The following is a 15,473-nucleotide window of genomic DNA, read 5'->3' as shown; positions in this document are numbered from 1 at the left end:
TGTGGTCTCCCAGAATACTAACCTAGGGGGTTTTTTTGTGCTTTTTTGCTATGGTTATGTGTCTTTTTCCTGTCTTCTATTTTGTCCCACCTTTCCCCTGATGTATTCAATCATAACTGAACAGAAGCTTATTTCAGTCGCTTCTAAAAATCACAAGCAAGAGGGGTTATGGTATGAAGGAAGAGTTAGAAGGGAAACTACTGCACCTGGTGCCTTGCAGCACACCTGGTGTGAAGCCACAGGGGTGTGGGTGTTGAAACTCTGGCATTTCTCCAAGAAATTTATTTCTGCCTGAATCAGTGACTCTTCTAATTCAAATAACAGTTTTTGCTGCAGTAGTTACTGAAAATCAACAGACTGCATGTGAAGTAAACTGATAAGAAAATCAAGGTTTCAAAAGCCAGAAAGATGAATTTGTTTTCCTGAATCTTCTGCACTGTGAAATACAAGTGCTGGAACAACTGGCTTAAGCTTCTTCCAATTAGCTTCCAGCAGTTTGTTGATTCACAGTGCTGTATATGCACTTGCTATTTTCTCTGTGAATTTTTGTTTCTTGAAACAATACGGCAATTAACAGTGATAATGCGGGGGAGGGGGGAAAGAGTTCTGGTTTTGTTTAACAACAAACATCCTTTATTACCCTGGCAGGTGTATGAGCCATTTTGTCACAAAGTTTTCTTTGAAAAGGAATCATCACATTCTGTTGCTTTGCAGAAGGCAAGTACGATTTGGAAGATAAAAGCAGTTACATACAAAAGACCTCAATTTACATTCAGGCGTCATTGCTTGGATGAGTATGTGAAAGAAATCTTCTTTACAATATGTATTTCAAAACTGAGGGAAGACAAGCAATCCTACCCATGGATTTAAAATATGCTTGTTAACGTTGAAGAAGGAAGTAATTTAAAACAATGATGAAGTTTTAAATTCTCCTAAATTTCATTTGCTGATGCAATCTCTGATGACAGTGCTCAGATGAGAGTTTGAGATTTTAAAACTTTGAGATGGATGGGACATGAAATTCGGTTTCTGACAAACTCCTGTCAGACATAGATACAAATGAGATTGCATATTTAGATCTTGAGAATGAAATGCTTGAACAGAAGATATCTCAGACTCTGGGGAGAGAAAGATAGGAAGAGATTTTGACTTGGATGCCACTCTCAGACAAAAATATAGACTGGGATTTTGAGAAGTAGAACTGTGTGGGATTAAAGAATAGGCACTATACTTTCTTTCAGCACTTGTTAGAAGGGAAAGATTTGAGGTTAGGTGATGACTGTTTTCCTTATGGTGGTGATGATGATCTGAGGTGGTAGTGAATTTTAATAGCTTGTTTTTTCCCTTATCAGAAGACTTAGCAGGGAAGGCAGGAGCTACAACAGAGCTGGTGACTAACATACTGATGGCTTAAGTTTTAGCTTTCATGTTTTTCAGATTCTGTGCTGCCTAGGTATGTAGCTCTGAGCTTCATATTAATTGTTAGCAAGTTCTCTTCACAGGGTAGGTAGACCAAACAATCCTTTTCCAGCTGGAGACCAAGGACAACTGTTACAAGCTTCAGGCCCAAAAAGCATAAACAACAGGGAACTGAAGAGAGCAAACAAGGAGGATGGGACTTCATGACCTGAAGCTGTAATTGGACAATTAACCCCAATATGGAAATGCACCAAAACTTATAAAAGTGTAAAAGCTCGTAACCAGGATCCATCTTGGATCCATCCTGGATGTAACCCTGGCCAGGCTCTTGTACTGTCCAAGGAGTATCCTTTGAAGGTCTTTCAATAGATATCTACTTTATTCTTTTAGCTCTTTTTAGTCTCTGTTCCAGGTCAGACTCTCTAGGCATCAACACCACTCCAGTTGCTGACTCACCAATTCCAAATTTTTATTTTTAAATTAAAAAAGCCTCTTATGCTCATTAATATTCTATTTGGGTGTTTAAAATCTTGTCTTTCAGTGTCAGAAACTAACAGAGATATAAGAAAACACAAAAAGAAAAAGATGCCTATTTCCTTTTACTTTCCAGATGAATCAAAGTCTCACTTTCATCAGGTTTTCTCCATTAGTTGTAGACTTTTAAGACATCGTGATTGTGGTTTGAATTAGCTGTTGCCAGTTTTCATTGGTCTAAAAGTCAAAGCATATTTTATCCTCTTTCATTTCCATGCATATATTCAATGTCTTGATGATAATTCTAAGGCAGATTGCAAAATGATTTCTTATTTTTCCTTGAAATCAATGTGAATTTTGATATTTACCTTCAAGATAATTGCTATCAGGCTATATGTAAGAAAAGCTGCAGTACTATCCAGACAATAATAACAGATAGATTAAACATTTTACCTTTTTTTTCTTACATAAACCTAGTTAATCTAATTTATGCAGAATGTGTTTACAAAGCTGATTCTTTAACCTTAATTTACTCTTTCTATTTCTACTTCTATTTGTGAGAAGTGCAAGGTATCTGATAACAAATCCCTGGGACATCTAAAAATCTGGTTAAAGGAAAAAAATTGTGAAAATACTGTCTTTAAAATATACAAACATTGATATTCAACATCTTTATTAGTATTCCTTTACAATTTTTAATCCGTTTCTATTGAAATCATGGAAAAATAATTTATCTCCCTAGAGGTAACCTAATATCTGTGAGCTCCCATAACTATTAAATAATAAAAAATACTCAGCTGGCTAATGTAACACTATTATATGTTTATAAACACTATATGTTTATATAGTTCAAATTCTACTGTGATTGTCCTAGTTTAAAATAAGTAAATTATTATTTTATCACATATTTTATAATCACCTTTTATGTGCAAAACACTTGCATGTGAAGGATTTTTCTAAGTTAAACATGGCAGAAATTCATCGTGCTACAGAATCAACTCTTCAGATTTTTTTTAATTTAAAAATTTGCTTCTCAGCCACAAGTAGTTTCAATACTATTTCTCCCTTTTAAAAAGGCAGAATGGGGAATTGCAGTGATCTCTTCTTTGGCTAGAATGGATCTGTGCTTTTATGTTTTTTGGGTCATGGCTATCTAAGTGGAAACTTTACTGCTGGCTCCATAGGTGAAAATTAATATTATTCATCTGCTTTAGAGACAGTTTAAAAATGCTCATGCTATGCATAAATGCGTACCCTTTATTTGTAGTGTAAAAACAAAACAATTTAATCAATGTTAAATTTCTGCATGTTGTGATTAAGGGAACATATTTCCTTCAATTAGGAGTCAAATTTTCTTTTGTAGTATAAAGAAATTTCAGTTTTCCATACAATATTTTTTAAAAATCAATTTTAGAGTTAAAAAACATATGTCGTTTTTTCATTTCTGTATAGTACTACTGAGTATCATCACCAAATGTATAATTCTTTTGAGCCTCTGCACAATAATTCACAAGCCTCTGTATATTCTCAGGCTGTGTTAAATTGATTGATTAATAGTTGCATCTTTGAAACAATTTGATACCTGCAGCCAACTTTTCTCTGTTCTAAAAGCTCCTAACAGAGTACTAAATATGTGTAAACATTTTAATCTCAAAAAATATTAAGGTTTTAAAAAACCAAACAAACCAGAATCCATTTAAATTTGAAAAACAGAAAATTATCCAGCAGTATATCCATTTGCATAGACATGCAACAGTTAAAATACATAATCCTGGGTATTTATAGCACTGCAAATTTTTCCAAACATATTTAACTTATTGATCTGCTCACTGGATAGTCAAGTAGTAGAAAATTTAAGGTGAGTTTAGTAATTATTGCATGTTGCATTTGTTACCAGTAGAACAAAGTAATCAAGATTTTGCTTTTATGTCACAGCTGACAAACACCCACACTGCTGCTGAGCACATTGAACAGTAAACAACTGTGTCTGAAGCAGGCAGAAAACTTCCTGGCATGCTCATTCTATTTGTATTGCCTCTTCATTCATCTTATTGCCTTGCATTGTTCTACTTCATGCACTTTGTGCATTGAGTGCTACTTAATATTGAGAATGTGAACTCAACAAAATTTGAGAGAGAATACAGAAATGTACCTAACAGATAAGGCATAAAATAGTGTATTTGGACATATAAAAAGCAAATATTAATAAATATTGCATTTTTAGATTCTATTTGTTAATATTAATTCTTTTTAACATGTTGTAGAAGAATGCTACTTTAAGAAGAGTTACTGTGCTCTGAGACTTGTGACTGCAGTGCTGTCTTGAGGGACATTTCAGAAATGTGTGTATAGTCTGGCTTTTAAAATAGCCTTCAGCCTGTGAAGTGGACTTGGTATGCATGTCCTATTACTTAAGTCTCCACAGAATAAAACTAGTAGTCTATTTGTTTAAACAACCATAAATCTCCTCCGTGGAGATACAGCTTATTAACGAAGCCGATAAATATTTTCCACTATTCCAGCTATTTTGGATTTTTACTTATTCTCAGTATTGACAAATGGAGTCTTGAAACACATGGCACCCCCATTTTTTTTTTCTATTAACATTGCATGGATGAGAGATCTCCAGACTCCTCTTAGGTAGGATACTTAGTTGCATAAGAGAGAGAGCTTTATTTCCAATTATGTCTCTAAAACATTGAAAAGACTTTCTTGTCTCAGGAAGAGCCAAGTGGCACAGCTGATACTACAGGGCAGAGTATTTCCTTCTCTCCTCTCTCTTTCCAGCACCCCTGCACTGTCACAAGAGGAATTGGATAAACGCTGGGATCTTCACTCTTGTTAAATGTTTCTCTTAACGCAAACTTGATTTTGTTCAGACTGGAAGCATATGTTTGCTCTCTGAAGATGTGGAAATTAAATCACTTTTTAATGTGAGTGCTAAAACTCTGAAGTCTGTCAAGTGAGCTGTGTTGCATTGTCTTGAAAGCTGCTGTCACACATTCATGAATGTCAAGAGCTGTGTCTCTACTTTCATCAAACAGATTTTTATGTTCACCAGGTGCTAAGTTAAGTAAAGTTCAGAAGTGTGAGTGGCAGGCACATGGTATAGACAGAGGATTTGGAATACTGTACAGGTAAAAGTAATTTTGGAAGACCTTTGGGATCTGTGTATGGAAGCATATAAATTAATCATAAACCAGAGAGAAGGACTGTTCAGAAGAAGACAATGCTAAGTTTCAGATCAGGTCATCAGCCAAATCTGAGCCCTTCAGCAGATTGGAACATCCATTATTTTTCAAGTGTTTTACCAGCAAGGACTGAACAGTCATATAAAAGTTAAAAAAATCTATGTCTTCAAGGGGAGTTTCAGTAACTTTAATAAACGGTCAAATATCTTGTAGAAAACTGTTGCTTTTATGACAGATAAAGCTTTCAGTGAAGCTGAGTATTTGTACAATTTATTTTAAGAAATGCAGACTTTTGCCACTTTATCTGAGTAGTTGGAGCAGATTGAAATTGTTTTTAAAATAACTTACCAGGAAATAGTAAAACCTGTTGAATTTTAAAGACTGGTGTAATCTTAATATAAACCACTTAATAGGAAAACCTTTCTTTTCCAAAATAAAATGGGTTTCAATTTAAGCAAGTACAGCATTTGGTGCAAAACCCTATTGTTCCTTGAAGACTTTCACACTGGCTTTGTCTCTGCTGTTTTCAAAACTTCAGTGCTTCACTGTTAACAATGAAAGAAAAGTCAGACTTTCAGGAAGGGCAACTGAACACAGCTAATATTTTCATGTATACTGAAAAAGGTTCAAACACGGATCCTGAAGTTAAGCCTTGAACCCACATTTGTAGACATGTAAAGTTAGGACTAGAAACATAACTGATAGTGAGATTCATGGTGTGTAGCATCAGATGACAGGATCCCATCTGTTCATTCGCATTTCACAGGTCAGTGACTGACAGAAATTCACTAAACTCTGTAATCAGTATTTGACAGACATGTCTGACCAAGAAGGCATAAAATATTAAAGTGAAAATGCTAAGAAATCAGCATTTGCCACTTATTTGTTTAGCTTGTTTCAAGTCCTATCCATGTCTGATTTAAAAGATGCTTACTTCTAAATTGGAATACTTTCATATGTACTTCAAGATTATATCAACGCTGAATGCTTGAAGTGCTGAGGAAGTAAAGGATGATCTTTCTAAAAGTCATCCCCAGAAAAAAAGAGAGTTGGATATTTGGATAAGGCTGAGAAATCTTAAGAGCTGTGTCTGCAGGGGTGTTACAGTATCTTTGCAGAGCTTCTAAACTTGATTGTAAATTCTCGCACCAAACCCTTGTTCATAATCATGCATAATCATAATCATGTTGTTTTATGAAGAAGTTTAGAAATGTTTTTATGCCATCTTTAGAACACAGTACATTGGAAATCCTTTTTCTTGCAATGTAGATACACCTTTTCTATGTCGACTAAGAAATATTTTGCCTCTAGTAACAGCAGAATATTTTATGTCCTGATGTTTTTCCCAGTGTTAAAAAGTGGGGCAGATTCTCAGTTAGGTCAAGGGCAACCTTACCAAAATTATTGTGACCATCTGATCTCCTAAAGAGTTAGCTGTTCTATTTGAAAATCTGAATTTCTAACCTGAAGATGATGTTTCTTTTTCTTCTTTTGAGACTTCCATTCTATCAGATTACGATTTTTACTTATCTTTTAAAAGTTTCAGGACCTCTGGGGAAAAAATCTATCAAACAAACACCAAAACAAATAATACTGGTTATAATGCTGCTTTGCTAATTGTTATCAACACTTTGAACACATAAGTAATATATTAGAAAATGTTTAGGTAATATCAGAGGGATTATTATAAGAATGTGAGAAAAAATGTCTGCTGGTTTGTTGGAAAGTACTTTGTCACTTATTTCAAATAATAGGAAGGTTTAATCTGCAAACTACAAAATCCAAGGTACTGACTGTTTCTCAGGTGCATTATGTTTCTTAATTTGTTCTAATTTAGTGACAGGTTTTTGAGTCTAAGATGTTAGACAACTACATCTTCTGCTTTCATTGTAAAGAAACAGAATTTTTTTGTGCATTCAAGATATAAAATTTCCATTTGTATAGCATAGGTTAAGCAGTTTCCCAATTTTGAGGGTTCCATAAATCTTTTAAGCCAAGGTACTGGTGAGCCAGTGTCCTTATATGATTGTTTTAAAGCTACTGCATATTGCTAGCTGTGATTCTTCTATTACACTGCTAACTAAAGGAGCTTGTTTAAAGAATGCTTACTGCCATCTTTTAGCAGAGAGAGTACTAATTTGCCATTGAAAAAAAGATTAAAAAGTGCAGTGATTTGTCATCATCTTGGGGTTTGCAGTCAAATTAAGTCTTGCGAGAAGAGAAAGGGATTTGGGGACAATACCAGAAGAGGTATAAAAGCATTAAATGGATCATAAAGCAATGGAAATTATATGAGGCTTGGTGGTCACTATTAACTAGGATGAGAATAATCTGTTATTTTCACATGTAGCATCAGGAGTTATTAATAAAAAAAATGGTGCCATATCTCCCCAAAGATGCATCAGTGAAAGAAATTATCTGAAAAACAGCCAGAGACATCTTACTGGCTGAAGGCCTAAGAGCAATCCTTTCCTAAGGAAACTTGTTTATTCACAGGCTGAGGGATTTCAGATGAAGGAGGAATGTATACCCTTGCTCTAGTTTCCCTGGCCAGCTGCAGCTTTGCTGAGAGGTTACAGAGGGGCCCTAGTCAGAATTTTGTCTAGACTTCTTTGCCAGGTTCTGATCCTTGACAGAGGCTTAGAACTGAGAATGCCTCTATTCTCAGGTTCTGCCATTCTTATATACTGTTTCAGAAAATTAACATTTTATATTACTCTTCTGAATAAGACAGGTGAAAACTTCATCTGCACTTGTGACAATTACAGTTTTCCAAGTTTCAAAGGCAGAAAGCAAGATACTTTTAGCACCATTTTGGAAATTTAAAAATTTTACTCTTGCCTTTCCCATCCTTGAATCTTTACTGAAATGTGATCTGATTTTAATGAACCTTCACCAAAAAAGCTCATTATGCATCATAAGAAATTTGTTAATTTTCTAATGCTTCTTTCTGTCTCACTTTGTTCCTCTCAAGGTTCATCAGTTTAATCAGAAGATGTTATAAGAATCTTCTGCTTCTTTTTCAGGTTTCCTGAGACATTTTCAAAGTAATTAGACAGTGTAATTTCTCCTTGTGTAATTTCTCCACACCTGATTTTTATTTTTGCAATTTTTACACAGGCTGTATAGCACTTTCGAATAAAAGCATAGAATAATTTTAGGTTAGAGACATCAGAACAGGTTCTCTGAAACAGGAAATAGGACCTATAGACATCTTGTCTGTCTTTTTCTCCTAGAAGGCTTTTCTTTTTGACGTAGCCCTAAGATGTGATAGATGCTGTACCGCTGAAATGCCTTAAATCAGCTGCCTCATTTAAATGCCATATTCTGGAAATACTGACAACATCCAAAAGACAGAGCTTTTTTGACCTGAAAGCTAAAGCATAATCTTTTATTTGTCTGCCCAATAAAAGATATTGCATTATCTACCTTGTCAGTAGACACTGACATTCATAGTGCTTGGCCCTTATCCCAGGACACATAAAATGCTCTTGATAAATTACTTATGAGAGGATGGATAGACAACAGGCACAGTGAGAGCAGCATATCTCTCTTCCCTGCCTCATTTGAACAGGAGAGATGGTGTGTTCAGTTTTTCCAGTACGGGATGTTTCAGGATGATTGCTGTAATTGAATCTGGTAGCAGACACATTTGTGGCTCTGCAGATGCTGTAAAATAGCGTTCAATGTTTTCTGTCCTGAGTCTCTTGCAGGGGCCCCCACCTGTTCCCATCCAGAGGAATACCAGCTGAGGTAATAGCATTTATGTTTGTGAAGGAGTTAGCCCTCAAAGTGCACATCAGACCAGCTTTTATATGTGCTTATTGGCTTCCCATAGAATGTCAAGACAAAGCTGGGGATTCAGCACTGTTCCAGACTGTATTTTCAAAGCCATTCCTTGATACGTGGTGTATCAAGGTGGAAACCTTGTCCCAAAATTTGGTTCAGGTAAAACAGAGGTTTCTACAGGAGAGCAGAGGAGGAAGAGAGAGCTCATTGGCTCTGGCCCAATGCAGTGAAGGAATATTCTGAACTAGCCATGAGCAGGGCTTAAAGTTCAGTACCACTCACTAAAGAAAATCCAAACCCAGGCCCCATTAAAAGAAAACATTCTGTAGCCATTCCTGTGGAACATGAGTGAAAGACTGGACACTGTTTATGCAGGGACTGTGAAAAATGCTCGGATGCTACAATGAACTGGTTTTTTACAGGTCCATGGAAGAGATGTCATTTCAGTACAGGCTATGCAGATTTGAACTGATATATCAAACTACTCTGATTTCATCCCTGAAGATTTACATGCTAACCTGCAAAATCTGAGGGCAGAGAATATTTTGAAAGATAATTTATTAGCTGCTGAGAAATCTTGCATTTCAATAGGTTACAAAGAATAGAATCACTTAGGTTGGAAAAGACCTTTAAGATCATCAAGTCCAGCTGTTAACCTAGCTCTCTCAATCCATCACTAAACCATGTCCCTAAGTGCCACATCCATGCACTTTTTAAATACATGAAGGGATGGTGACTCCATCATTTCTCTGTGCAGCTTGATAACCCTTTTGATAAATAAATTTTTCACAATATCAAATATAAACCTGGGTGATAGTGTGTTCCCACTGGAGCAGTGTCTAGGCATCTGGATCAGTCATGGTGGGTGCAGATCTTGGTGAGGCAGCAGCTTTCTGCTCAGTGGGTAACAGGGCTCCTTGGTTGAGCTGTCTGGGCTTCAGTGCCCTTCCTGTGCCCCTTGCTGCTCCAGGTGTCATTCCATGCCCTTGCTGACACACCACACCCTGGCTACGGGCACTCCCCAAGGACTTCTTTTATAGGACTGGGGAGCTTGTTTCCATGGCTTCTGGCCTCACCCAGGTCTTATTTACCACTGTGGCACAAGCTGTGAGCTCCTGGCAGGAGTCTCTGCTCTTCTGACATTCCCCTAGACCAGGAAACACCCATGTGCACCACACTAGAGCTCCCCACTGCAGCAAGTGAGAACTAATCTCACAGGGAGAAAACCTACCTTCTTAAATCACTCAGGTTTTTAAGTATGGACGATGTACTTGCTTTTCAGAAGGTATTAGTATTATAAGTGAAACACTGTTGACCTCTTTTGTGGTTTTTGTTGGTCATTTGTTTGAGTTTTTCCTGAAGATGTTTTTGTTTCTTTTCCCCCTCTACATATTTTAATTAGATGAGTAGTGATGATGTAGAACTTTAAAACTCTTCTTGCATTCACAGAAGCTGACTGAACATGCATTTTGTGGGCCTTCTTGGATTGGAAATACTAAAACTTTTTTAGTACACAGATGTTCATCTATATGACATGAGACAGCCTTTAAAATAAGGCTGGTGCTGTATAAATGATTCCTGTGCCCTGAAGTTCAGGAGTATTGAGTTTTAGTAAGAAGTTTTTACTAGAGATCTTAGTGATGAAAGAAATGGGATGTAATTAAAATACTACTCAGAAAACATGACAGAGTGAGTTCATATTATAATGATATGAAATAGATAGGGTCCTGCAGAAACCTTGATGTGCCTTCAAAGAATCTTGGATCTAATTCAGTTTTGTAGGTTGGAGGGTCATGAAAACTAAAAAGGGTACCTGTAATCTACGTGGGATATCATTTGAATACAAAAGAAAGGTTATGACTTTCTTTTTATCTTCTCTTTCAGGCCTTTCCCAATAACTGTGCAAGGACGCAGAATGAATCAGAACATAGTCATTTATATTTCATTTGAATGCAGGTAGTATGTTTTGTGCTTAAGCCTTGGACTTACCTCTTACAGTGGAATATACCTTTGGAACTACTGCACAGAAAGAACAAGCCTGTAGTAAAAAAATATTAGAAAATGTTCATCTGCTCATGCATTATTTCTTCAATCCAACTAGCTATTTATCTGTTTTCCACCTCTTAAAATGTGGAGGAGAGTAGCAACTCTTTTTTACTTAGAGAAGTAAAATATTAGCTATTACTCCTCTCTGGTGCAAGAAATGTTCTAGGGAGAATTTCAATATATATTTCAACAGACCAAAAGGTTTTGTAAAAAGAAAACCTTGACTACACTACATAAAATGCCTCTTTCTGGTAAGCTGCTAGGAATCTTTTTTTTTTTAGAAACAAATCCATACTGTCATCTAACATGAAATAACAAGTATGGTTCCCTTTTTTTTTTTTCTCCTGGAGATTATACCTTTGTATTTATCTGAAAGGTGTTTACATTACTTTAGTATCATAACTCTCTTATAAGGCAGAAGAGTGTTAGCCTTCTGTCATGGACAGGAATGGACAGGAGAAGTGGGCTAAGTGCAGCCATTAAGTAACTTCTATCAGGTCATAATGGACTCACTGCAGTGTCACTATGATGCAAGATTGATGAATATCTCCTTTTATTTATTGGTCCTATTCTCACATACAGACTGTATTGTCCCCAGAGATCACAGAGATCAGTATATCAGTGGGAAGGTTTGTCATCTCATAAGTAGTAGATGAAATTATGAAAAATATGTATCCAGTGGGGCATTTTGCTTCATTGTGAAGGTTGAAAGGAAGAAGATGATATTTTTGTCCTTTAGAACTACCAAACAAGATGTTTGGTATAGCAGGAATCCTATGACTAATTAAAACCAGTGATAATTCATATGAAAGTCTTGTTTTCATGGAAAAAAGACCATTTTGGGAAAAAAAAAAAAAAAAAAAAGAAAAAGAACAAACCCAGAAGTATAGGCCAACCTTTCTGACACATGAGTAGGAATAAGAAAAAAAGTATGTGTAAAATTAATACTCTTAAGGAGAATTGTGTTCTTTTTTGTATTAAAAAAAAGGATTACGGTTTGGACAGTTTTTTTCATTTTATGCTATTACATTTAACAGTTGCATGTTCAAGTTCTCCTCTGGTAAATTCATGCATTTATAAATAAATTCGAAAAAAAATTATCAAAAAAACAGGTTACTTCTGCAAAATGCATTTGAGGATGAGAATGAGTCGTGGTAGGTTATCCGTACACTAATGAGCTATTGGTACTTTCCTGTGCTAGAACATACTCTGTAGGTGCAAGGCAGGGATGTATCAACGAAGAAGTTAAATGGCTACAATGGAGCACAACGAAAACTTGGTTTAATAAAGAAATAAGAACATTTTAGCTCTTAGAGAAAGAGGGGGGAAAAAATAAAACCTCAACAATATTAAAAAAAACCCTAAACTTTTTTCCACTTTAGTGAGAGATCTAAGATATCCAGTCAATTTGGTATTTATTTTAATTTAAAGCAAATTTAAAGGTAAATTGTCTGAAATACAGAGGCACTTAGCAACTGAGATTTCTGAAAGTAAGTAGCTTAAAGTAGCAGAAAAATGTGTGCTACTCTGCAGAAAGGCAGAGTCCAAGCAAATGTGTTTCCGTAACAGGGAATATACTGCTGCTTTTCAGTTTCCTTAAGGCAGGCAATTAAACATGGCCATCGAGAAACATGAAAGCCCCTTAATGCTCAAGCCTTATGTTAAGATTTATAGATCAAATAGAGCAAGTTTGGATCATCAGGTGAGGTGTGTGGCCTGTTATGGTCAAGTACGTGATCACAAATCACTTGTTTAGCCTGAAGATTTGTGGCTTTTCTTTAAAAGCTGTTTTCTTACTGGTGCTTTAATCCATACTGCCAAAGGTCTCTTAATCCTAAATTTACCTACAGCTAGGTTCGTTTAGAGAATTTATGCTTTTTAGGAATGCCTGAACACGTACATTCTAATTCCCTCAAAATCATCCATCCATCTTCTTGGCAGTTTTGAAGGTAAGACTATATTCTGTGCATTGCTGGAGCTGGAGCTGGGATGGATTTGGGATCAAGTTGCATGGCTCTTTGACTATGTGGTGGTTTGGGTTTTGGGGCAGAAACAAAGAAGGGCCCTCACACAGCAATAAAGAGGCAAGTAAAGGGTTGACTGGATGTCCAGAAGCAGTACATTTTCCCTGAGCAAATGTTTGCTGCCAAGCTCTTTGATGTCATACCTGCTATTTGGATCTTGGATCTTAGCAGTAAGTAGATCTCTTCTTACTATACATGCTTGTTGGCCACAGGCATCGTAGTCCACCTCTGTGCAATCAGCATGGAATAGAATGGGAGCTTTGTGGATGGTAACCCATATGGAATCACCATGCAGGGCATATGGACTGACAAGGAATGCTAACACAGATTTTTCCTCATATGCTATGTTTTGTCCATACGGATTATACAGTTTCCTTTTCAGTGACAAAGCCTTATTCTTTAACTGATTTATTTATTACTCAACTACAACAACAAAAAAGGTGACTGCAGACAAAGTTTTCTGTGGAGGTGGGTTTGTTTTATATCCAGTACTGAGGACTTCATCTTATCAAGGACATTGCCAATTTTTTTTTATACAGTATGTGTCTGGCCATCTATGGAGTCATTGTGGGCTTGGTAGGTCATAGATTTAGTGGCAGCAAAAGTCTCTATCATCATTTAATTTCATCTAGCATAGTCTCTATAATAATTTAATTTAGCTTCCAATGAAGGGATTTGGCTAGTTTTCATTCCAATGTGGAAATCTTTTAATTGCACTTCAAATAGAAGAAAGTTGCTCACTTCTTTTCTGACTGAAAACCCAGCAGGGAAGAAAGATTTTTGAAGTGCTAAGGACTAAACAGTCTGTGCCATCTTTACTCACCCTAGTCAGATTAATTCCTTGCAGATCTGATCATTACACCTCCTGAGGTAGAATATCAGTTCCAAAGGAAACCAGATGCAATAAATAAGTCAGCTTCACTTCCTTGCAATGGTAGCAACATCTGGGTTTATAGTGCTCTTGCTAGCTAAATCAGAAATGTTGCATAAGTCTGAAGTCATGACTTTGCTTCCCCTAAAAAATTGGAGAAAATCACTTGCTTTTATAATGAAATGTCTATTGTAGTGTAGGCTGTGCTTTCTAGATGTGGCCTGAAACAATTTTCATAGCAGTTGAAGTGTCTATTTATTGAGTGTAAGGGAACTAGAGGCCAAATGCATTACATCTTTTCAGATGAATTCAATTTTTGATTCTAGAATGGATATTAGGCTTTTACTAACAAAGCCTTTAGTGAGGCTAAGAACAGAAAAGAGTTGCATCCTATTTCAGCTTTTATCTAGCACTTCTGCTTTTACTCCACTCCTGCATTGTGATAGCCAGAGACTCCATATATCTATGTTTTAGGGGAAGGCAAATGAAATACCTGTTTTGCTTTGTTGTTTATTTTTTTTTACCTAAGGCTTGACATTTTTTGTTAGAGTACCATGGCATGTACTTGTTTTTGTATTTTCACATTTCTTATTGCTAAAACCATGTTCAAATTTAGTCCTCATTTTGCAGCTTTAGTAGCAGAACCTCATATGAGTTAATTTCTGTAGTTGCCAGATATTTTGATGAAGTACTGACCACTTTGTCAGGAGAGCATTGTCTCTGCTCAGGTTTAATATTTCATTCATCCTGCTGGGAGTTTTCTCATCTCTTCTTGAAGGAAAAATGGATTTATAGGAAAGAGACAATATCCTCTGCAACTGTAAATCATTGTAGGATTGATTTTGGAGGGAGGATGAGATGGGGAGACAATGGTATAAAGGTATAAGAGGTAAGATATTTGGTCATAACAGGCAGACAAAATGGGAACTTTTTGCAGTGCAGTACCATACATTTCTTCTTTCAGGAAAGATCTTTCTCACACAAAGGTGGCATCTGTAAGAGTTTGTACATGTCCAGCCTGCAGGTATTGCAGTGGGTGAAGAAACTGTGAGGAGGAGTTGCACTGTCTGCCACAAATATTCTGTCCCCAAATGTGCCCCTAAGGGGACACTGAGAGCTCAGTGCACTAGAAAATGCCATTGGGTCGAATTAAAGTCAGGAAAATGTGATTTTCTCATCAAATTGTGCCAACCTGTACAGAAAGGCATCAGTATTCAGTCTGAGCTGATAACAGGTTTAAAAGATGTAGCATAATCAGCGCTGCCAGGAGACAGCATAGACACATCATTCCTTGTGTGCTGCTGTGGAATAGAAATTACATTGTCCCAAAAGGCTCTGTTGAAATAGAACTTTGAGCCTCTATGAAAAGTTGTGGTACTTGGAGATCGGTGAACCAAAAATTTATTTTTTTTTCTTTTTTTTCTTTTTTATTTTTTCATACTTATCTGAGGAAGTAGGAGATGTTTTAGTACAGTAATATTTGCTGAAAGGAGCTCTTGATGGTAGCCTCATACTCTAATGCCTATAGCAGGAATCAACAACCTGAACAGCCTCAGGGAAGGCTTTTAAATGGACTCCAGGATACCCAGCAGGCTCTGTTTTGAGGGTTTCTCTTGATTTTACTGAAGCTAAAGTAAGGAAAGAAAAAATTTAAAGGAA

The 15,473-nt window shown here is 36.3% G+C and overlaps 1 long non-coding RNA gene across 1 annotated transcript in view; it reads left to right on the top strand.

Moving 5' to 3' along the window:
• Positions 1-13,600, top strand: part of LOC148224388 (uncharacterized) — a 36,139-nt gene extending 22,539 nt beyond the window's left edge. The window contains exons 2-3 of the long non-coding RNA XR_015802507.1: positions 8,798-8,837; positions 10,758-13,600. This is a non-coding gene — a long non-coding RNA (uncharacterized LOC148224388). The remainder of the gene's footprint in view (positions 1-8,797; positions 8,838-10,757) is intronic.
• Positions 13,601-15,473: the final 1,873 nt, after the last annotated feature.

The sequence above is a fragment of the Sturnus vulgaris genome, chromosome 3 (assembly GCF_052056855.1).
Source record: "Sturnus vulgaris isolate bStuVul1 chromosome 3, bStuVul1.hap1, whole genome shotgun sequence".
NCBI lineage: Eukaryota > Metazoa > Chordata > Aves > Passeriformes > Sturnidae > Sturnus > Sturnus vulgaris.
This window is presented reverse-complemented; position numbering and strand designations above follow the sequence as displayed.